This window comes from Hippocampus zosterae, chromosome 15 (assembly GCF_025434085.1).
Source record: "Hippocampus zosterae strain Florida chromosome 15, ASM2543408v3, whole genome shotgun sequence".
In the NCBI taxonomy this organism is placed as follows: domain Eukaryota; kingdom Metazoa; phylum Chordata; class Actinopteri; order Syngnathiformes; family Syngnathidae; genus Hippocampus; species Hippocampus zosterae.
In genome coordinates, this window is record NC_067465.1 from 1,281,807 (window position 1) to 1,297,139 (window position 15,333).

Genomic DNA, 15,333 nt, shown 5'->3' on the forward strand with positions numbered 1-15,333 from the left:
GGTGGTGGTAGTGGTGGTGGGGGGTAGATTTCAATTTTCAAAAAAAATGTATAACTGCGAGGGCTCGCTCATCTGATCACGCCGTTACAGCAAACTCATTCAAATGTACGCGCCGGCATCAGGGGTGAGTGTGTGACGATCGTTTCCCATGCTGTCGTAAGCAAGAACAGCCACGCCAAAGCTATATTTAGCTAGCCTCAAGCTCTTCTCACCTCACAGCCGCGCTCCCCTTTTAAATTCATTTGATGACAAGTATCGCCCCAGCCTCGGATTTCTCACCTCCGCCCTCGCCCTACCCCGACAAACACATTTTTTTTCTCCTAATATTTCCATTTTGGTGTTCCAAATGAGGAAATGCGAGACAAAGCCAGTTTTCGACCCGCTCTTTTATTTGTAGCCTACTTCCCTCTTTATAATTACATTTTATTTTGTTTTATTTATTATTATTATTATTCATTCATTCATTCATTCATCTTCCGAGCCGCTCGATCCTCACTAGGGTCGCGGGGGGTGCTGGAGCCTATCCCAGCCGTCTTTGGGCAGTAGGCGGGGGACACCCTGAATGGGTTGCCAGCCAATCACAGCGCACACAGAAACGAACAACCATTCGCACTCACGCTCACACCTAGGGACAATTTAGAGTGGCCAATCAGCCTGCCATGCATGTTTTTGGAATGTGGGAGGAAACCGGAGCACCCGGAGAAAACCCACGCAGGCCCGGGGAGAACATGCAAACTCCACACAGGGAGGCCGGAGCTGGAATCGAATCCGGTACCTCTGCACTGTGAAGCCCACGTGCTAACCACTGGACTACCGGGCCGCCCTTATTATTATTATTTTTATTTATTTATTTTTAAAAATTTTATTTCATTTTATTTTTTTGGCAGCACTTTTGTGCCCAGAGCCAGCTGCGACTGATACACTTCTCATGCAGACACAGAGCGAAAGAAATAAGAGAGGCAAATTGGAAGCTTGACGCTGATTGCCGGGAGACCCTTCGGGTTGTACTGGCGCCGCCAAAAAAAAAACAAAACAATTTGTGCATCATTTCCATTCCAAAGCAGTTGACCGAGTCGACTCAAGCTGAAGACGTTCCTGCCGCGGCTTTTCCTCCTTGTCACACGCCTGTTATGTTGAACAAAAAGCTACTTCGGACGCAGACACGTGACGCAGCCCGACAAAAGTCAGTCAGACATGGCAGAGAAGTGGAAGTCGGTTCCTGCGATGAGATGTGCCATCTGCCTCGCCTTTCCACAATCCCCTGCGTGATCAATGCAAATAACGGCCGAGTTAGTTAAGTGAATGCCACACGTTCGGCTTGTTTGTATTTCGACCGATTGCATACTCGGGCGTATTTGCGAACGCTTTTGATGAGGAGCTTGAAGGCAATCGCTTGCTTTAAATTGGGACCTGATGAAGACCAAAACCGATGACCTCCCATTGCAATTTTTCTTTTTTAGCATTCTTTTGCAAGATCTTCATGACAAAGCTTTACGCCGCTGTAGCTCCTCTCATTGCTTTTTTTCTTTTTTACCCACCCCCGCCCTCTAGACCCCCCCAGACTGAATTGGGATGACTTAACCTTTCTGAGGAACAATACCATTACAAGCTTGGATGGATTCCACTGTGCCACGTGCGTGTTTGACTTGCAGACGCGCACACTCTTCCTTGGGGGGGGGGGGGGGGGGGAACACGGATGCAGCCTTTTGTTTTTGCTCTTGTTCCTGATTACCGCTTGTTTTATTAATGCTATGTTAATCTCGGTTCCCCCGTCCTTCCGCGGGCGCCGCGCCGCCTGCCGTGTAGGCATTCTCAAAAGATGCTTGATGAAAAATGGCTCCGACGGGATCCGGCGCCATTCGTTTGACTTTTACTGTTTCTTGAATGCGCGTGGAGAGAAAAAAAGGGGCCGTTTGGGGAGCAGCAACAAACAACGCCATTCGTGGAATATATTTCTTTGCGGGCTATTGAACTCAGTTTCACGCCTGCACGGTGGAATCCGACACATTGCAAGAGTTCTATTGACAAATCCACACGTCTGGTGTATCGTTTGCTCAAAGGCAAATTGTGTGTTGTGCAAGCTGATAAAAGCAGCGTATTTTCCGCCTTATAAGGTGCCGCTAAAAGCATTCAGAGTTAAAGTTGTCGCGGTAGTGAAAGCTCAATATCAGTTAATCTGTATTGGATTGTATTCCATTGTATTGTATGGGGCGGCCCGGTAGTCCAGTGGTTAGCACGTTGGCTTCACAGTGCAGAGGTACCGGGTTCGATTCCAGCTCCGGCCTCCCTGTGTGGAGTTTGCATGTTCTCCCCGGGTCTGCGTGGGTTTTCTCCGGGTGCTCCGGTTTCCTCCCACATTCCAAAAACATGCGTGGCAGGCTGTTTGAACACTCTAAATTGTCCCTAGGTGTGAGTGTGAGTGCGAATGGTTGTTCGTCTCTGTGTGCCCTGCAATTGGCTGGCAACCGATTCAGGGTGTCCCCCACCTACTGCCCGGAGACAGCTGGGATAGGCTCCAGCACCCCCCGCGACCCTAGTGAGGATCAAGCGGCTCGGAAGATGAATGAATGAATTGTATTCACTTTAGCATTGCTCCATCTAGTGGATGCACAACGCAACCGCAGCCACTATTGCAGCTTCTGTTCTATGCGCCCTGTCGATGAAAATAGGCCATTCATTGAAAATGCGCCTTTTATTCCGAAGCGCCTTATAATGCGGAAAATACGGTACATGGAGGATATCGGATCATCACATCACGTCAAAAGCTTGACATCAGAGTGCGATATTTTCATGTGCACACATAGCTGAATGCTATTGAACAAATTCGGTTCAGAAATACGTTTTATAACAACCAAGACGAGTTTTTTTTTTATTTCGTACGGTGTACCCGAGTTGTTGTCGGGGGGTAGGATGAGGTAACCGTGATCCACCAGCGACTGCACACACTGTTTATTTATTTCCCTTTTGCTGCTTTTCATATAACCTCGACACGCCTCTAGTTTGTCTTAATTTCCATTCACCTGCAGGAGGAAGGGCCATGAAATATTAATTACGAGGCTCTCGCGCGGCGATGTGCTCGGCCTACCGAGAGCCCTTTGTGTGCTTGTAAGTCTTTCTTGGGCCTTGTGTTCTGCCTGCTAATGACGGCTGTTTCCGAGACCTCTTGGCCTCTTTTCTTTTGCGTCTCGGCGTCCTCTGCCCCCCCGCACCCCCACCTTGTCTCTCATCTCCCACTCGAGAGCCCTGTTTTATTCTCACTGCTTTACTTGTCTTATCTGCCTCCCAAAGCCCCGGTTTAAAGAACTGGCCTTGAGCTGCAGCGACATCTCGTCACTGCAAATGGGATCCCGGCTAGCTCCGACTCTCATTTCTTAGCGTCCTCTCAGAGGTGATGCGGTCGTGAGGGGTGTCTTGGTTTGGACCTTTCATAACCTCGGCCTGCTGCGGCTTTCAAATCGGCTTATTCGCTCTTTGCACCCTCGTGTTATCCTTCTGTCACCTGAACCCTTCTCTGCCTTGTTACCTTGATTCATTGGACATGGATATTCCGTATGTGCTGGCCATAACTTTTTGTTTTGGTGTGCCATTAGTAATAATTGAGAATGGTCTGTGTTATATATGTTGCTACACAGAGTGTATACTTCATGATACTGCATGTCAGCATTATACTAGTTGAGCTTTTACACAACGTGTACTGTAGTTCTCTTTCGTTTGATGTTTAGTTTGACAGTAACCTTGGCTATATACAGCCGGAAGCCTTTGTTTTGACATTGTACATTTTGCTGCCAATTTGCATCTGTAGACAAGACACTGGATTTTCTGATGGCACGGTTAGCTTGCGGTGGCAATGCCTACGACACATGAGCAGATTTGAATTCGGATTCAGAATTCGGCAGGTTCACGACGGCCGATTATTGGCCTCAAATCTTCATGCAATTAACAATCCATCATCCATCCATCCATCATCTACCGCTTATCCGGGGCCGGGTCGCGGGGGCAACAGCTTTAGCAGGGAAGCCCAGACTTCCCTCTCCCTAGCTACTTCTTCCAGCTCTCCCCGGGGGATCCCGAGTCGTTCCCAGGCAAGCTGGGTGACATAGTCTCTCCAGCGTGTCCTGGGTCTTCCTCGGGGTCTCCTCCCGGTGGGACATGCCCGGAACACCTCACCAGGGAGGCGCTCAGGAGGCATCCGAATCAGATGCCCAAGCCACCTCATCTGGCTCCTCTCGATGTGGAGGAGAAGCGGCTCGACTCTGAGCCCCCTCCCGGATGACCGAGCTTCTCACCTTACCGAGCTTCTCAATTAACAATATTGCCCACATATTGAATTATCAGGGATCGATTTACCAACTATGAATTTATTGATCCCACTCACATTGTGCTTCTGTTTTTATTTTTTTTTAATACCCGACACATCTGTGTGAAATCTTCCTCCAGTTTTTTTTAACACTTTTCAACACGTCGTTTGACTCGCCAAGACATTAATGAACTAAGATCGTAGACAAAAGTCAATCTCATTTTCCCAATCTCTATTATCTTGAAGTTGAATCCTGGAGCAGATCGAGGCACGATGTTTGAAAATGTCACCTGCACCATTACGTGATAATTTGAGCAAGACGAAAAGCGTTGGAGCCAGAGCTAGCCCGCTAAGCAATTCCAATCGTATCTTGAACGAGGCTCCATTTGAAATGCACGTAAAGCATGAAGGATTTAATAAATGGCTTTTTAGAGCCATGCCTCGGAGAGTTTCACTGAATATTTATAAGAAATGATAACCACATGTAAAACGGCGGCGAAATAATTTTCCCCTCCCGGCGTGAAACCAGGATGCCGTTAAAACCTCGGTACGAGTTGCAGTCATTTTGCGTTTGAATCCACCAGGGTGAAAATGCTGTAATGTCGCGTTTGTTGGTGGCACAAATTATAAATTAATGGAGCGGGGCGTGCCTGTTCTCGCGTGAATATGTGAGCCCGCCATCTCATTAACGGCCTCCACTTCTGCCTTTGTAGTAAACGGCGGTCCTCGTCGTCAAATAATACGCAAGAGGAAACGACTGCGAACATTTATTAGGAAAGGAGGAATGTTGGGCGACTAGTTATCACGTCTGCCTCGCAGTGCACAGGTCACGGGTTCGATTCCGGGCCCTGGCCTTCCTGTGTGGAGTTCTCCCGGTGCCTGCGTGCCTTTTCTCCGGGTTTCCTCCCACATTCCAAAAACATGCACAGCAGGTCACCTCGAAATTGTCCTTCGGTGTGATTGTGAGCACGAATGGTGGTTTGGCGACGTTTGCCACGTGATTGTTATCAAGACGGCGGCGCTTTTATCCACTAAACCCCCCCCCCGCCCCCCCCCCCCCAAAAATGGATACGTTTATGTAGTCCGCTGATGATGTTGTCACAATGTGCTTCGCTAACTGAGCGCTGCGAATAATTCTTTTGACAAGTGAATCGGGGAGAAACCCCCCCCCCCCCAAAAAAAACCCCTTCACAGCAGTTCATTGCAGAGTAGTCAACAGAGTAAGAGGTAAAGTTGTTTTATGCTGAGAGGTGTTTAAGGGGTTAGGCGCGGACGGGAGGCCGGGCGGGGGGGGGGTGCTATGTGCAAGATGTAGTACTCTGTACCTCTCGAGAGCGGAGAAAATTGGCCACCAACAGACAAATAAATCCGAGGTCATTCCCTCTTAGCTTTCCGCGCTCTCGGTGATTCATGAGTCTCACACTTGGAAATTGGGGATACCCTTGAATACTTTTGCCCTTCCTTCTTCTGAGGCCCGTAACGCGCCAGTGACTTATCGCTCGGACGTCCAGGTCAGGTGCGGCGCAATGCAGGAGGTAGAGAAGGCAAGACCCGCCTCCCGGGCGAGGAGGCGGGCGGAAGGGAAAATCTCTCATGAATAACCGAGGCGCTACGGAAAAAAGCCACGTTCGGCTTGAATACGGATGCTCTCCGCAGGAGTCACCCGCAGATCAGGTCTCGTATCTACATTCGGGAAAAATCTTTGCCGAGTCGACCTGCGGTTGATTGACAGATGGCCGCGGATGTGTGGTGGCGCTGCCGCTAATCCGAGTGGCGACATTTGCACTCCTCCTTGAGCGTGAAGGGATTTGGTGTTCCGTCATCAATAAAAGCGACGACTATAATAATGATGCAAATCATTATTATAGTGGAATATCATAATATATTTGCATATTATTATGATGCAAATCATTATTACATCATTATATAATCATAATGATGCAAATCAGATCCGCATCTCATCCGCGGCCAATTCCACCGCTCTGGCGAGTCCACCCAGCAACGGAACCCCGCCCCGCGTCAAATCTACCGGGGGCGGCCAATCGATTGTGATCTGCTAACTTTGGCTTGTCGGGTGATGGATGGATCCTCGGCAGGTGGCCTCAAGCAACAGTTTCCCTCAAATTGAAACGCCTGCGGGCCATGGCCGTCCATGAAGGATGAAGCGCTCCATATATCAACTGTCTCTCTGAATCGGAGCCCGAGCTCCATCACCATGGCGATGGGATGCTGATTCCTCCCCCAAGAGAGGTCGGAGGCGATGGCGTGTACGGCGTGCGCGGGTTTCAAAGCTTTCAAAGCGGCTGCTTGTGAGGCTTGTAGGTGCGATTCTGTCTTCCTTCTGTTTGGCTTCCATTTGTTGCTATGAATTATAGATCAGGGGTCACCGTGGGATTCGTGATCAAGGCCAAACGGTTTCCCGGTCAAGCACTCGAGCCGGCGGAGACGACTTTCAAACTGGGTGCGCCGGGATTGGACGTGCGTGGATGCTGAGGCTTTGCTCGCTCGCCGTCGTGCGGCACCCCCTTTGTTTCCATCACCCCCCCCTCTCCGCCCACCCCCGGGGAGACGCTCCCTTTTCTCCTTCCAAAGTGGAATCCTGTCGAGCCGTTTGCTCCTTCATTACCTCATTACTTGACTCTCTTCATTCCTCGCCTGCGCGCCGTCTCTCCGAGGACGGCCGCGCTGGGTTTTCATTACTCAACGAGTCAATCTTCATCATCGCTCTCATTGGCTGAAAGGCTCACCACGCCGCAGACGGAAGGAAAAGTCACGCACATGGAAGGGGGGGGGGGGCGATGAAGTTGCGTTCACAGTTCAATGGCGGATTTCATCACATCACACATCCTGTTGTCCAAAACTATCAAACCAAACCAAAACAGAATCATAAGAGTCGTAACCGTATCCAAATAATGAGGAAAAACTCCACCGCATGCGATTCACAAAGTGTGCAAGTGTGCCTAATTTTGTGTCTTGTGTGTGTTTAAGTGCCACTCACCCGTCAATGACATCGCTTGGAACCTCCGTTCGATTTGCTCGCCGCTTTCTCTTTGAAAAAAAAAAAAAAAGTGTCAGTATGACCAAGGACGCGGTTTTGAAAAGAAACGACCTCTGCTCTACGCACAATTTGGTTATCTTATACGTTGGCATGCGCGTGCATACGTAGCCGCTCAGCTCTGGAACGTATACGATTGTGTGCATGATATTGCCCCCCCCCCCCCCCTCTCCCCAACGCCCTCCGCCTTCTCCCGCGTGCGTATGTGTGTGATGAGCCATGGCTAACGGCTTTCGGTGAACACCGAAGGGCAAGTTGGCCGGTGAGACTTGCCGAGGCAGTGAACCGGGGTCAAACAAAGTTGCACATAAATCATTTAATGGCAACTCCGCCACGACGCTCGCCCGGTTCGCCAGGAAATGCCGGCCGTTGCCTCGGCAAAATCCGTCACAACGACGACATTTTATGATGCTATTACATTCCGCTAGCAATTACGTGAATGATAACCCCAGTTTTGTCCGTCTGTCAATCCGTTCAGTCCCCCCCCTTCCCCCATTTGGTACATTATTAACCGGGCATTTCAGAAGCAGTCAATTCCTATTTGAAATTCCGTTGACGTCATGTGACACAAAGTGTTCGTTGGCGACGCCCCCTTATCGTATTGACAATCCCATCCGGATGGCTCATTGTGGACTTCAAACGTCGTTTGTGTGCTTCCCGTGCGCTTGTTTACATGCGAGTGGCACTGCCTCTCACCTCTGTTTTACCCCGAGTTCATCCGGAGTTCAACAGTCTCCCCTCCGCCACTGAACATGCGCGTCAGGGATGCAAAAAGACTTCCAATATTCTACCTTGAGTCTCCCCAGAAGCCACTTAGGCCGTGTGCCACAAGTTATGACGCCGCCGAGATAATTGGTTCCTGGATTTACTGCGTGGTACTTTGCTGTATACGTTTCTCACACATGCAAGCGGGTATTTATGAGACGTGCCAAGTGTCTGATGACGTGGCATTCCGCCTTGTTCCCCCCCCACCCCACCCACCCCGACTGCCGGTTTTTATAGCTCGCGGTGACATTATGGTTCTGACTTTATTTCCTGCTATTACATAGTTGACGGATGTTTGTTATGTGACAGATTATATTACCTTCTTGGAGGTTTTTTTTTTTTTTTTCCTTCTGTAATGCTGCGAGAAATTCAGCTTGCTACATTCTGGCAGTCACGGTAATGTTGAGGTTCGTGTGTGCAGGTGTTGGGGTTGAATAATTCATGTGATGGTAATGCGTGTGATGGTAAAAAAAAAAAACCCAAAAATACTGTACAATCATAGTCCAGCACCTTTTTCCGCAGGATACGGCCAGTGGAGTTGATTGGCCTCAATAGCCCAAATTTGCGGACGTTGTACACGTGTACAATTGATGACCATTGAAATGCATTTGAAAAAAAAAAAGGCACTTAAACATGAATCATTCCTCCAAATTTGTTGATAAACATGCAATATGTGGAAAATGAGAGGAGGGGGGGGGTCCTTCTATTCTTCGAAACACAAAATATAATTCTGGGGCAAACTACTGCTGCTTTGGGGGCAGATTTGGCTCCTTAACATTGGGGGTGTTGGTCGACTAACTTTGACAGTCACTTTCTTGTCAGAGCAAAGTAGATGAATTGCCATTTCTTTTGGAATTAACCCCCCCGTCCCCCCCCCAAAAAAACTAAAAACATACGGATTTCGTCAGATCTGCCATGTCTTTATTTAACAGCATTGTAATGAACACACTATTATTTCCAAGGCACGCGTTCAAAAAAAAAAATATCGGAAATGTCGATGTATGCCAACGAGCAGCTGGCGTCTTGAAAGTTAACAAAAATTCCACATAAACAACTTTAGCCTCAATCAGGAAAGACCATGCTTAAAAAAAAAACACATACACACACACACACACGCAACCACATGGAGAAACAATTTACATGAAGGAGCCTGGAAAGTCCGACGACTCCTCTCTAACTGCTGATGTAAATGCCAGATTGTTCAAGCCTTTGAATGATTGACCGAAACGCTTCAGACAAGTTAGCCATGGCTCAGATCTCCCAAGCTTCTTTCGCCCAAATGCTGTTTCTTTAACGTCAACGTTTTTAATTGATGGTTTGGTCTCTTTTGTTGATTCCGAATGCCTCATTATGTGTATGTGTGTGTGTGTGTGCGTGAGAAAGAAAGAGATGATGAACGAGGCCAATGCTTGGCCTCTGTTTGAAATATGAAAGCACTCTCAGCTGTATGATATTACAGCAATGGAACAGCAATCAGCCGTTAATTGAATGTGGCTTATGACTTTTCTGTGATCTCGCTCAGCTGAGTTTTCTTTCGCTCCCTCTCGGCCCCTCCCAAGCCTTGCCCGCATGCGACTCTGCTCTCGTCTCTTCACGGTCTATCCTATACATTTTCTTAGCACTCTATACAAGTGATGATGTTGACGAGAGCGTGTTTAGAAACATTGATATCGCAATTCATTTGAGTAATAATGCTCGATCGGATTCTCTTTTAACGTCCGTCCAAACATGATACAAAACGGCGCCTTTTGATCTGATTCACACGTTGAAAATCCATTCCCAGGTCCGACATTTACTGTCATAAAACCTTTTTAACATCTCTTAAATGATATACAGGGCAGCCCGGTAGTCCAGTGGTTAGCACGTCGGCTTCACAGTGCAGAGGTACCGGGTTCGATTCCAGCTCCGGCCTCCCTGTGTGGAGTTTGCATGTTCTCCCCGGGCCTGCGTGGGTTTTCTCCGGGTGCTCCGGTTTCCTCCCACATTCCAAAAACATGCGTGGCAGGCTGATTGAACACTCCCTAGGTGTGAGTGTGAGTGGGAATGGTTGTTCGTCTCTGTGTGCCCTGCGATTGGCTGGCAACCGATTCAGGGTGTCCCCCGCAGGGATAGGCTCCAGCACCCCCGCGACCCTAGTGAGGATCAAGCGGCTCGGAAGATGAATGAATGAATGAATGAATGAATAAATGATATACAAGCATCAAAAGGAGCCAAGTGCTGTTAATATTCAAATGTAAAATCGTCAAAATGCTAGCAAGTCGACGACGAGCAACGCACGTTGCAATACTTGTATTACTGTTCGGCAGGGTACCCTTCATTTGTGGCATTAGGAATAAGCACCAAATATTTTCCACATTAAAAAAAATGCAAACATATACATGCAGATACTATTTTCCCGCTTTATGCGTTTTACTTTCAGGCTTTTTGTTCACTTCCTGTGTATTGTACTTATTTGTCATACCCATGTGAGGAATCCAATAATCTAACCTTGACCCACTGGGATCTGTTCGCAAAGGAAACCATCATCGTCGGACTAGCAATAGATTTCAGCAATGGCCAGACATCGTCACTTCCAAGAAAAATCGCTGACGGTTACATTATAGTCTAAACATGCCGCCGAGTCTGTTCCAGTCGCGTTCCAACATGAGTGTATTCACCAAGTCCTCATAAGGACTGTAAGTGTGCTGGCAGTGTGTGTATTTCCACTCTTTCATGGAATGGGAGCCCATCTATCCAGCGTGACCTTTTCCTTAATTGCTCGGTTCAGTTCTGTCTCTGCTCATTTCGGGAACGGCGGCCTGGCTGAAATGACAGCACACTCTCAATTGTCTCTGGCCAAACCGCACTTTACCGCTCGCCGCCGACATCTCTGCGACTCGCACGCATTTAATCAGAGCCGGGTTGCAGCAACCACCCGTCAGGTGTGTAAAGCAATTTGTGAGTCAAGGTCATATGAAAGGGCGCGGAACGGGTCGCTGCGAAGGAGATTTATGCCTCTTCTCCCGTCCTTCCAGTGATAGAAATTTTGCTATGATGTATCTTGTGTATTAAACTTTTATCTATTTCCCTCTGTAAACATCACTCGCAACTTAGTTCCTCTCTGACCTAGCATAGCATCACTCATCCGTCGACCGCCTCTCCCATGCAGGTAGAAATAAATCAGCCCGAATGCATTCGGTTTATGTCTACGTAACCGCACTATGATTTATGTATGCGTGTTTTAGATATTTATTTAAAAAAAATAGTCTGTCCACATCGATGGGACGTTCATTTGCCACGTCTCTAATATTGGCGGAACGGAATTGTAACATTTGTGTGGAAATGCCGGCATGGATTTACACGACATGCAGTTGTAAATCAATTCATAGACGGCATGGTGCAAATGTGGTATTGTTTATGATTGATCTCTCGCTGACTATATTATGAACCCCCCCCGTTTTGCTTTGGTGCCTGAAATGACCGTGTCAACTTGTTATAGTCGGGGGTTGTCATGATGTGCATGTGTGCACGCAAAGAGCTTAAATCTCCACTCCTACGCAGCTAGCTAACATCTGAAAATGCTTAGCTAGCTAACATGAAATGTAGCCTGTTGATATGATCGCTCACTCGGGGCTGCCGATACGATATTGCTTCGAGCGGCATCTTTTCTCGGCTCTGTCTTTGTGGCGGGTGGGTGTCAGGGGGTCATGTAACTCTTGTTCTGTCTCAACAAATCAACATTGAATCAATTTTTCGAGACCTTCGGGCAATTGTCACGAGGGTATTACATTACATCCGGTCACAAACTCTTGATTGCATCCGAATGTCTGTTTTCTGACTTGATTTCAGGATTTATTTCTATTTGCGTTGGATTGTAAGGGAGGACGGGTGACGATGTCCCTCAGGTAGATTTATTACCCGCGTGCCATTAATGTCATTTTTAATCCGGTTTCTCCATAATATGCGTTTGTATGCAGCGGCTACTAGCATCTCCCCAAATCAAATTTCCTTACCTTCATCGATGACACCATCTACAAACACCTGAAGCTTCTGTTTTCAGTTGGCTCCCGTTGCATTTAATGCCCAACGGCCCCAAGTGCCGGCAGAGTGGCTCCACCAAAACTTCAGCCTGAGGGGGGGTTAGCTCATTTTCTGGATCTGCTGGATTTTCTTTGTCGGTTTTCTTAGTCTCTGTCACTATTGAAGCCCTTTGAGCCTCTTTTGTGCTTTCGGGCCATTTAACGGGGTTCTGTTTCAAGAATCCAATGTTTCCTCCTTCTCACCGTGCAATAACGAAGCGGTCGTTCCTGAAAATGGCCCACCCATGAGCCCCATGGCTAATCTGCACGCTCCGTATTCATTAAGCCCATTAGCCTTGCACCTGGAGCTGGCTCGCTGCCACTGATACCCGACGTCCTCGTCGCGGTCCTCACGCCAAGCTCGCGTGATTGAGCTTTTGCTGATCGTCATTTGTCACGAATGAAGAAAAACAAAACGACAACAAATGACAGATCCAAACGAGTGCCGGCTCAATCGAATGCGACGCACTTACGCTCTTGACACCCGGAGTAGTTTCATGACCTTTAACTTGACTTTCAATGTTAAAATATTGCTTTGCCTTCTGCCGGTTCATCTCACCGAGATTCATCTCACCGACGCGGACCGTGTGTCTCGTCTCCTTTTCTTTCCGGCAGTCTTAATTGTTGCGCGGGCAATCCTGCGGCTGGATTTAGTGTTGCGCTTGCCTTAATTTAATTGAAAAGCTGCGGAGAGGAAGGAGGAGGGGACGGGAGGGGAGCGGATGAAAAACAGATAAATAAAAAGTGGAACCAATCTTTGTCGGCTGCGCCGGGCGGTAAAATGTCTGTGCGCGGTGAATAATGCATGGGGGGGGGGGGGGGGGGGGGGGAGATGGATAGGTTTGCTTGCTTAAAGCCCAGGACTGCTGGAGCTTCATTACCAAGATGTTTGTATGCTGATGCTGTGATTCCAGCATCCTTTGCTCCGACCGAATTGTGGCTGCGGCCGTGGCACCACCCCGAGCTATCTCATATTTCCTTATTCATTTTCTCTTTAAAGCACCCCCCCACCCTACCCCACCCCACCCTCCATCTCTCCTGGTGTAAATTTTAATGGCTCTACCAACCATCCTTCCCTTCGCTGCTCTCGCGGTATGCAAATGAGCCGTATCTCAACTGATTGCAACGCCTCGAGACGTATAGAAGTAACGCTCGCCTTGGCTCAAAAACGCAAAGCCGGCTCGTTTAAAAAAAAAAAACATCGCACGACGTACATTGTAGATACGCGTTTAACTCATTCACTCCCAACGACGTTTTTAAACGTCTTTTCAGCCTTGGTCCGGAATTGGCTGGTACCGAATGAGTTAATTTGTTCCTCGGTCATGAGCGTAACGCAAAACACTCCAAAAGGCCTTGATGCTCATGAGTAACGGGCAAGCTCAGCAAACGAAAACTGTGTGGAATGAAAATGCCCGAAATGTCCGAAGTGATGTCACACGATTGGAGTCAATTTTCCGAGGTCCTTGTCTATCGTCTGTTTTTGTTTTCCCTTCAAATAGTGGCGCGCCAAAGGCACCGTGGTGAATATTTTGTCAAAGTAAAGCAGGTAAACAAGCCACAAACACTCTGTCTGGAGACTTCCATTGTTATTGTTTGAACTCCCTCCTACCTGATTTACTTTACGAACATGACAGACCTTCAAATTACATGCCCCCCCACCATCCCCCACCCCCGGATTTGATCGTTAAAAAGTTTCTCATGTTGCTCCCGGATCAGATTTGACTCTCAACATATACACGCGATGCAAAGATTTGATCCCCCCCCCCTCCCCCCCGCCGCGGCGTCACGTTAGCTTCTTACTTGGACTTAAATGAAAGGATCAAAGAAAGAAACGTCTTTCATGTCACAACGACAGCGCACGAAAACGCGAAGCTGGAGGTGCGTTATTGTCGGAAGGCCCGGCCCGCGGCGGCGCACAGCGTGCCGTAATATATTCCATTTCATTATATCCACCCTCCAAGCCTCCTCTCATCAGTGGATCAGGGGTGTGCGGTCTCACGGGCACACGGCGATATAATTACTTTCGAACGCACCGAGAGAAAGAGACGAAAAAGACAGAGAAGCTGCGCCGACGAATAATGAACTTTAATTATGCTTTATGGCTACAATTATAGAACCAAAACAGAAAGTCAATAAGCAAGAAACACCGTCTCATTTTCTCTTTGTCGAGGTGGGCTGCCCGTGTGCCGCCGGCGAACCAAAATAGAGAAGGCGTCGAGGGGCAAAGAAAGAAAGAAAGAAAGAAAGGAGACAGATGGCTAAATGTTTGCTTGTTTTGACCCGTTTCCTTCCTTCGAATGCTCATCTCATCGCTAATGGCAACCTGCGTTAATAATAACAAGATGAATTGATTCTCGCCTCCTTGCGACGATCGTGGCGTTTTCAAAGGTGTCCGCGCGACGGAGCTAATTGGAAGGCCAAGCGCAGTTGCGGCATCGAACCGAATCTGACGTTCCGTTGACTCAGTCTGCGAATATCGGGATCGCTGGGATTAGGGGGTTCTGATTATCATGTCCCCCGGTGGCGCCCACGTGCATGAAGACGTAGTAGATGTGGGGGGGCAGACAAACACCTCCTCCATCAAGGGCACATTAATTAAAAGGAGCAATCCAATTAGTGTCATTAAGGAAGGGATAATGGAGAAAATTGGACGCGCAAACACCGTGCCAGTCTGTCAATACTGTTTGTACTCACATTGTCCTTAAAAGAGCAGGGTAATCTGTTTGGTGTGGGGGGGGGGGGGGGGATTATTAGTGTTGAATCAATACGTTCCAGTCAACACTGTACACCTTTTCCTCTGCTATTTGTGTGTGACTTTTTTTGTATGTGTGTGTGTGTGTCGTTTTCAAGGAGCGAAATGGACAAAGCAGCGTTGCCATGGGCAACAAGCCCCTCACAGTTAGTTGCCTTGGCATTTTGTTATTTTGTTAACCAATGTGATGGCAGGAGAGTCAACGACGTATATGCTGCCAAAATCATTTGGAGGAACACATTCCAAGGCTGTTTATTCACTTTATAATTTTTTTTTTTAATGGAAGTTTCTTTTTATCATGCTGAATCTCTTCATTTGAAGAGGGCTCGCTCCATTTTAAATCATACAAAGGATGTGGATTTATTCATCGGGACCTCCGGTAGTCATGGAACTTTTTTTTTTTTGT

At 48.0% G+C, this 15,333-nt stretch overlaps 1 protein-coding gene across 1 annotated transcript in view; it reads left to right on the forward strand.

The window, feature by feature from the left end:
• Positions 1-6,383: 6,383 nt before the first annotated feature.
• Positions 6,384-15,333, forward strand: part of LOC127616137 (ephrin type-A receptor 4-like) — a 151,152-nt gene continuing 142,202 nt past the window's right edge. The window contains exon 1 of the mRNA XM_052087568.1: positions 6,384-6,393. The gene's annotated coding sequence lies outside the window, so the exon portion shown is untranslated. The remainder of the gene's footprint in view (positions 6,394-15,333) is intronic.